Source organism: Dioscorea cayenensis, chromosome 11 (genome assembly GCF_009730915.1).
Source record: "Dioscorea cayenensis subsp. rotundata cultivar TDr96_F1 chromosome 11, TDr96_F1_v2_PseudoChromosome.rev07_lg8_w22 25.fasta, whole genome shotgun sequence".
In the NCBI taxonomy this organism is placed as follows: domain Eukaryota; kingdom Viridiplantae; phylum Streptophyta; class Magnoliopsida; order Dioscoreales; family Dioscoreaceae; genus Dioscorea; species Dioscorea cayenensis.
Window position 1 is genome coordinate 20,076,710 of NC_052481.1, and position 8,963 is coordinate 20,085,672.

General features: G+C 34.1%; 1 pseudogene; it reads right to left on the reverse strand.

Annotated features, from left to right (window-relative positions):
* Positions 1–439: 439 nt before the first annotated feature.
* The window catches only part of LOC120271725, a 35,261-nt pseudogene continuing 26,737 nt past the window's right edge, over positions 440–8,963 (reverse strand).

Consider the following 8,963-nt stretch of genomic DNA (forward strand, 5'->3'; position numbering starts at 1 on the left):
TCTCAACAAACACATTGCTTGATATACAGTCCCACCAAAACCCTAAACCACAAACACTTTTTATAACTCTACCATGATCACAACAAATGACCACTCCCTGCGAGGTTAAACATGCAAATATGATTTCATTTGAAAAAGGATACACACCCATCAAACAGAACCTCCTTTCCACAACAGTCTGTTTCCACAGCTCAAATGCAAATGAATCAAACCATACCTCACTTTTTATCTCAGATACATACATATCAACTAATTCTCTGCCATTTGTTACCAAAGCAAACATTAGTAGAAACAAAGATCAACTAAATTGATCGGCAATATACTCAAATCAGAGAAACAACATCCAATGCCCACTTAAAGGAGAAAAAACAAAAAAAGGAAAAACAGAAAAAGGTATCTATTTGCCATTTTTTTCCTTATGAGTGCTATTTAAAAAAACAAGAATAATACCTAAACCATCTTAAAATATTTATCTTTATAAGATAAGCGAAATACTGGCAACGGATCCCTGCAATCAAAGGAGCCTTCCATTCTCCTAGCACACTCTCTGAGCCTTCCATAATAAACGTGCAGCTTTATGGAAGCCATGCTCATAATATTCCTCCCGCCGCGCAAACAGTTGCTGAAAAATGTGATGACGTCCTTGTTCATTAGCTCTATAGCAGCTTCCCGTCTGCTCAAAAAATCCCTCACCAGCGGTTCAAGATCAGTGGCCGAAGGCTTCTCCGCACCGAAGCTTGATTCTCCAGCTGATAAAATAATATGCACATCAAGTACTTGACTTATCTATGATGAATGACATGGTCATATAAGAATTAGGTTTTAGCTAAACATACCGCCACATGAATTCAGAAATTTGATCAGATCGTTGAAAATGCTCAAGCAGCATTTCTTCCCTGCATTTATTTATCAAATATGGTTCACCAATCCATGTATTCATCAAGTATAAAAATACATGAACAGAAAGCGTTTTTGCACTAAATGGTGCAAATACTTTCACGGCAAATATGTCAAAATGTTGCTTTCTAGCAGTTTCCCAAAGTATATCATTGTTCTTCCACCTCCAGGTACATTCTTCAACAAGTTTCAAACAAACTTTAACAAAAGCAAAGGAGTACAAAAGGTGAAGATGTACAGATTGAGAAAAAGACACGAGCCCCTAACCATCAGTACAGCAACTATCAGATCATAGTTGTTTATCAGGAATGCGGTTTTGCAACTTTGGCTTTTGTGAAAGTTTTGGCGAGCTTAATGAGCAGGTCGTCAATTGCCATTTCTAATCTTTCAAAGTTCAGATCAAGCTGCAATGGTAGAAATCACAGAGAAATCATGATAAAGGGTTTAAACCAACTGAATCTATTTTTAGTGACAGGTAACAAACTCAATATGTAGGTAGTCTCTTCATATACTAACAGAGAATAATAAAGATGAGAGATTGTACCCATCTACCTGACCATCTCCATGTTCAACGTTGAGGGTGCACAAGGGATGCTATGAATTCAGCATAGCGCGCATTACATAGTGAGGATGGACATCATCTACCCATAATGTACTTACATTGGCATTTCGTAGACTGTTGAGATGCATATCAAATACCAATTTGAAACGAGACCACAAAGAAAATTTGACCTGTAGATTTTTGATTAAGTAAAGTTGAAGGGAGTTAGATGCAAAGACAAATTATGTTGTGAAAGCAACAAAAGGAATCAAAACTCATCGAAAAAGATGAATAATCATAAAGCTAAGTAGTCTTTTAAAAATAACTTATTGAATAAGTAACCATGGTGATGGGCTACCACTAAGAACTTCTCAAGTCATTTCATAAGTCAAACGTGTGTCACACCTTGTCGAGGTATGAATCCAAGCATGGAATTTGCCGCCTGAACATGACCATCTGTGCACAAAAAATTGAAATTTTTATCAAATCCATATTGTGCAGATCCAGTTCAGCAACAATGAACCTTGGCCTTTTTGCTTCCTTTATCTTTAAGCTTGTAGACTTGCATAACATATATCAGACATATTCCTGTTTAAGTGTTGACCAACGCAAAAAGAAACTGACTCAACCTGATGCTGATGAACTATGCGTATCATAAGCATCAAACCAATGGCGTCATAACAATTTGGAAGTACCACATTGAAATGTTCATCAAGAACAGCAAATGGTCCTGAAAAGAAAATAAAGAACCATCAAGGTTATTTTCTTGTTCCATAATTCACAATATGCTTTTTATACACACAATTAACTTTTAATATGGACTTTTAAAAGAGGCCGACTATATAATTTCTCATGTAAAGTCATTCTAAGGCCAGAGAACATAAATGAGTGCCAGATACCTGCAAAGATTTCATAGAATATAGATTCTTCTCCAAAGAAATCATCACAAAAAAGATATCTGCAGTGCAACAAAAAAAATTGTTAGTCAAGCACTCAAAGACCTCTTCAATAAAATTCACTAACAAAATGCATCATTACTCAGAAGCAGCAGTATCTATCAGAAGTTTGTGCAGGCTCCTAAACAAAACTTCATATGGATATCTTTGAGAATTCACTTCAGCTGTATGTGGGATCAATGCCGGCTGATCAATTTCCTAACAGCGTAAAACAAAATTTTAGAATTTCATATGTGGTCATATGACATGAAATTGCCTGATGTTCAACTATACTTTGCTGTTATGAGAATATGAGCATCAAGACAAGCATAGTGATCAAATGGGCACAGTAACTACTTAAGAGGGCCATGTAACAATGCATAACCAGCATGAAAAGATTACGGAAGAGAGCATCCTGAAAATCAATCATTAAATAAGGCCCATGGATTGATTAACTAATTCCCTTCTTCCCCCAAACAAAACCCCTGGACCCCAAGCCCATCCTACAAATTCTAGAACTTAGACATGCCTTTAATGCACTCATATTCCAGAAATGAGGATGCAAAGATAGCAAAGGGAAATGTTCATTCTATTGCCTTGTGGGAAGACTAGCAAGCTTTGCTCTTGTAAGGAAAATTAAAATTTTTAAAGTGCAAGAAACATAAGTACTTGTTCACGTTTATATGCATTATGCATATTCATAACTCTGGATCAAAATATTAAAATGCACCAAAAGGTGGAAAAAAGATCTTTATCAGAGAGTCTACGTAGAAAAACACCTTTAGAATATTAATCCTATCACCCAATGCAAAAACAGCTGAACCATTCTTCAAAGGTTCTCTACTTAAGGAGAGTCCTGTGCTCCTGGCCTCGACTCCAATCAAATCACTTGCTGTTGCTATATCCAGCTGTAATTTCCCCATTGCTTGTATGTATGCGTGAAAATGAGCACTTAAGATCTGGTGTGAAAAAGAAGGAAAGTTGAAAGTGCCAAAAAGATGTGCTGTTATAAACGATAAGACAAAGCAAGAACAATTTGTAGAAGTATCTAGTTTCAAAATACCATAGGACTTGAAATGAACTATGTAAAAATGGAGGGTTTCGTAGAAAAGCACACATGATGAAAATAATACAGATACTAAACAAAATAAAGTTTGACCAAACTAACTGGGCTAATTTCTGATGATTATGGCCAAGCTTCACTTCCCATCTTTTATTTATAAAGGAAGAATGTAACAGAGTTTCAAGAACATTTACCTTGCTCATTGTATCAATATATGTTGCCTTAACCTCATTATATATCTCCCTACCATGTTCTTTAAGAAAAATAATCAAGCACCTGCAATATCAATGTACGTAAAAAAGATTTAATACAATCAAGAAATTCTTGTAAAAAGAGTAAGCAGCAAACTAGCTGCAACTATTATATTGCCAACATGACAATAATATGGAAAGGACAACCATCGCGCATTGTGTTAATATCTAACATCAAAGTGATCAGCAAAAAACTGGAGAAGCTTACTGGTTTCCAAACACAACTATGCACTTTATGAAAAGTTTATTGGACGCATGTAGCTATGCTACAAGGACTCAAGAAAATATCCTGGCATCTCAAATAACTAAGGCACATCACATTTCTGATGAACTGATGGTCCTTTACAGAATTGCTTTTTGTTAAAAAGAAAAATGTTACAACTATGAGACAAGAGTAGAATCAGGAAACATATGCAGAAAATACTGTGAAATCTCGTATGTGGTGCAGCATGAATTCTATTTCTTAAAATACAAACATATATCAATAAGATCACCAGAAGCTTATGATGAAGGGCATACATAATTTGATAATACTAAGCACTAGGCAAAACCAGATACGCAACATGACAATCAAATTAAATCAACACTATACAAAAGATAAATCAAAACAGATATGGAATGGAATCAATATGTGGAAAGAAATCTTACTTATACTTAAGAAGAATACTGTGCTGCAGGATCTGGACGCTTGTTTTTAAATTTCTCAAGGCATGTATTTTTTGCACAATGAACTCAAATACCTTTTGAAAGAAAGTTTCACCATTAGTGGTTCTGAAAATCAAGAAAAATGTATAATCATAACTAATCACATGCCTATTATGTCGTTTGTGAATTATTCCAAGTAGACACACCACAAAAAATATATCTGAATGGAAAGAATGAAACAAAATTGCAAGCCCTGGGTACTATGCAACAAGAATCAATAAAACACGTAAATTTGCGAGAAACTGATTTTTGACTCAACAAGTATGACTTGTTCAAAAAATATACATTTAAAAGCACCTGTTATCTCCATTAATAAAAAATACGCACATCACTGGTACAAGAGGGTTCCATCAGTGACCATAGCGAGTGACCAAATGTCTCATTTGGCAATCAAACAGATTATCATTTCAAAATAAATTCCAATCATGTCAAAAATTGAACTTGAAGGTATTTCACACCCAAAAATACTTTACTTAATTTGATGTTCCTCACATTGACTTAGAACAGCCAGCAATCCAATATTATCCTCAAACAGAATAGAAAAAAGTCAAGAACAAGCAACCCTTGTAAAAATGTTCCTAACTAGTACAAAGTTGACATTTGCAGATGTGAAAAGTTCAAAATCCAAAAAGTTTCCACATAATAAATCCTATAGCAAATGAAAATAGGAATGAAAACAATACACAAGCATTATTTCATCTAGTTCAAAACCTTTGAGACTGCCTGTTGCCGAAGCCTTTCCAGTTCTGACTGAACATCTTTTAGAGCTTTTGATGGTTTAACCTTGGAATCAACTTCAGGAAATTTCAACTGTTTGCTTAGTGACTCTAGAGTCTTTAAGTACTCTTCATTGACCTGGAAAGACAGTAAATAGCAAAAGCAAAGTGTTTTTTTCCTATAGGGCAATTAAAAGAGTAATGCACTGGCCCCTTTTCAGAAGAGCAAAATATTAAGTATTAATTCTCTTTAAAAGAAAGAGTGCCAGTTAGCTAATCTCATTAAATTATAGGAATTCATTCAAAACACTGGCTAGCTGTCATGACTTCTTATCAACCAACAAAACTGCCTGCTTATGTTCGGACTTACAATAGGCAGCATAAGGCAAATGTTGAAAGATGTAACTCATAATCATGTTGACATCAGAAAGATATTTCTTGAAAATTTGATTATACGAGATATACCATATTCAAAAATATATCAAGTAAAGCAAATATTTTATTCCAAAAAAAATTAATAATCTTAATGTGCTCTTTTCCAAAAATATGCTACCTCACTCACGACTTAACATTCACAAATAGATATTATCAATGAGAGTTAAAAGCAAAATAAATATGGTCTTGAGATTTTTAAAAACACATTTCAAAATTCAGACAAGCATAGTACTCTTCCGGGTAAATAAAATGTATTCATGATGAACACATAAATACACCAATCAAATTGAATATGGGGGATGATGACAGAACCTCTTCATCAACAATTATATCAACTATTCCTGGCAGAACAATAATGTCTTCAACAAATTTTGTCAATTTTGATACGGCAGCCTGTAGAACAATTTATCATAAGGAACAAAAACAGGAACATACAAGGTATGTCAAAAATGTAAAAGCCAAATGATCATGAAGTTAAGCATACCAGGGAAAAGAACGATTATCAAGAAATATAGAGCAGTTGACTAATTCAAACTAGCTATGCGATTATTTTCTTTGTGATAGTTGTGTGGCGAAATGGTCAACAATTATTTTTAGACTAAGAATAATATCAATCATCACATTAACCAATCACAGTATAGAAATGGATGTTAACAGTCACATACACCTTGCATAACATAGGATGAGGATGAGTATTTAATTTACAATTATCTAATAAACTTGTCAAAGAAATGTGTTCAGGATGTGACCTAAAAAAATTGCTGATCAAAGATGCATATGCCAAACTTCACTTGTTTGCACAAACTTAAATAGAGGAATTGTAAGATGTCCCACAGAATTCCATCAATCAAAAGCAAAAAACCTCAAATGGTCAAACCATTTTATAAAAAGGTTAAAGAAGCAGATGAAGTAAACAAATAATAAACCAAGCTAAAAGAAGATGGCAGTGTATATCCATCAAGATCAATTAACAATGAGTGTGACATGGGAAAAAGGGCAACCATACACAGGAGTTAGTTGACCAACAGAATTTTCATGCCTAATTATTGACACACCAAACACATTATTGTAAGTTTTTCTGATTTGCTGAAAGCCTACGAAACAAAACTGACATGAGAAATTGCTTTTGACACTAGAGCACCATCTTTAAGATGTACCCAATTGGCAGAAATAAGTTTAATAAAAATTATATACAGCAGGATCTTATGTATTACAAATCTTCATAAATCACAGCGATTGCGGTTTTACTTTAGACTAAGGAAATACTACATATCGGGTGTTATGGCATAAAAACTATTCCTCAAAGTGGAATATTTTTATTGTAAAGTGCTCGTGTCGATCCGGCGACCTGCCGATAGTCCACCGGTACATGCCAGCGGTCTCAGCGACCGACCAACCCGGTTACAATTATTTTCTCATTGTAATAATTTATGTAATAATTTTTTATTTTATTAACCAAACACTCATTCTATAAGAATAAAATATGCCACAATTTCCGTAATAATCATTTTGCACTCTACATCATAATAAAATTATACCATTTTTTATTTTGTAACCAAATGAGAACCTTTAGGTTTGGTTATCTAGTAGTCTTCTAATATAAAAAACTTCATTATTGATCTCAAACAGTAAGACAACATTATACGTCTGATTGATAGTTCAGTCCATAACTTCCAACTATTCAATTTCAGACCCATGTCCATTGACTTCTCTTGGAGGGCTTTTATCTCAGAGCTTATGGAACCATTCTCAGCCTACCACACAGACTTCAGTTATAACAAAACTCATAGAAGAATAAGCTTTTCATACCAGAACACTCAAGAATGATGGTGCTAACAAAAATAAATTTAACATTGAACCAAAACAGGAAATGAAGTTCCTTCTTGGTAACAATAAATAGGTGTTGAAGAATGAGCTTCAATATGCAGGCAATAATCTAATCCTAATAGACAACAAATATATAACCACTTAAGAGAGAAAATTTATGTAATCTAGATTCACGATTAGGACATGCTTGTACACTAGTGACTAGAAAGCATTCAGTAGTAAACTGATGTTCAAAAATTTACATCTCAACCAGTAGTTTGCCACCAGTCAGCCACTGTGTGACCTAAAAGCATCATTAAAAATGATTTTTTTACCAAAAGAGAAAAGCAGCCCTCACAGAAAAATTAAGATATTCATTTTTAGATCTACCTAAATCTGTGATAAAATGCAATAACAATCCAGATTTGACCATCGCAGTACGACTCAAGTTATCACTCTCTTTGATGTAATAATGCATTACTGAGAGAAGAAACTCCATAGATAAACCGACATGCGCACACACAATGAACAACACATTCACGCACTGAGAAACTTCTAGAACAAAGATATGATTGCATCATTGTGCTCAGCATCTTTATCATTATAGATCCAAAGGACACCAACAATTAACAGTGAGTTAATTCCTTCCACAGTCTTTAACAATCTCCCCAGGAAGTATTCTCCTAACCTGCATGGAGTCAATTCAACCTGGCGAACATTGTTCTCCACACCCTTGGTGTGCTCCCAAAGTTTTGATACTTTTGCAAGAATGTCAGACACTTCCTGCAACATGAATAGGAATTAACAAGGTCTGAGAAGACAAACTTATTCATTTGGCTACATGGATATGAACAGAGAAAACAGAACACTTAAAAATATCATATTGATGAACCAAGCCTCCCTTTTAGATTCAAATTTCATTTGATAAAAACTATTTTAGTTAAAATCATTTTAGGAATTGAAAGTGCTTCAATCAAAAATCAAGAAATCACAAGTGGGAAACTTGTTTCTTTTGAATCATTTTGCAGGCCTTTTGTTTTCGCGACTGAAAGTTGTGAGGAAGCAAATTAAAGGGAAAAATAAATAAATATGGTTTTTCCTCAAATGTAAAATCAAAAAGGGCATTCCTTATCTCAGCTATTCCAGCCCTCAAACAAATTAAAGTATTGAAATGGATAGCTGGAATAACATAACAGATAAGATTAACTTTAGAGTGGTAGCACTTTGCTCAAATTCATATCAATCAGACAAGCACAGAATATTCCAAACCCCATGCTCTTAGTACACAGATGATAAAACAGTCGTAACAATGATAACGATTGAAATTAGCGTAAACACTAACACACAAATTTTGAGCTACAAGCAAAAAATTTTGCTGACTAAACATTAAACAAGATCTGTACGACCATTTAACTGAAATGAAACATCTATCCACTAAACAATAAATATTTGTTTAAATTTGTGCTATCAAAAACAGTACCAAATATTAGTAAAAATAAATGATATTTGGAAGAAAAAAAGTTTGTGAGGGTTCAAAAGATCAGCATCTGAGCTACTCCGTCATCAGTTTTGTTCTTCTGTTCCTCTTGCAGCCCTTCAGAGACTCATAATCAC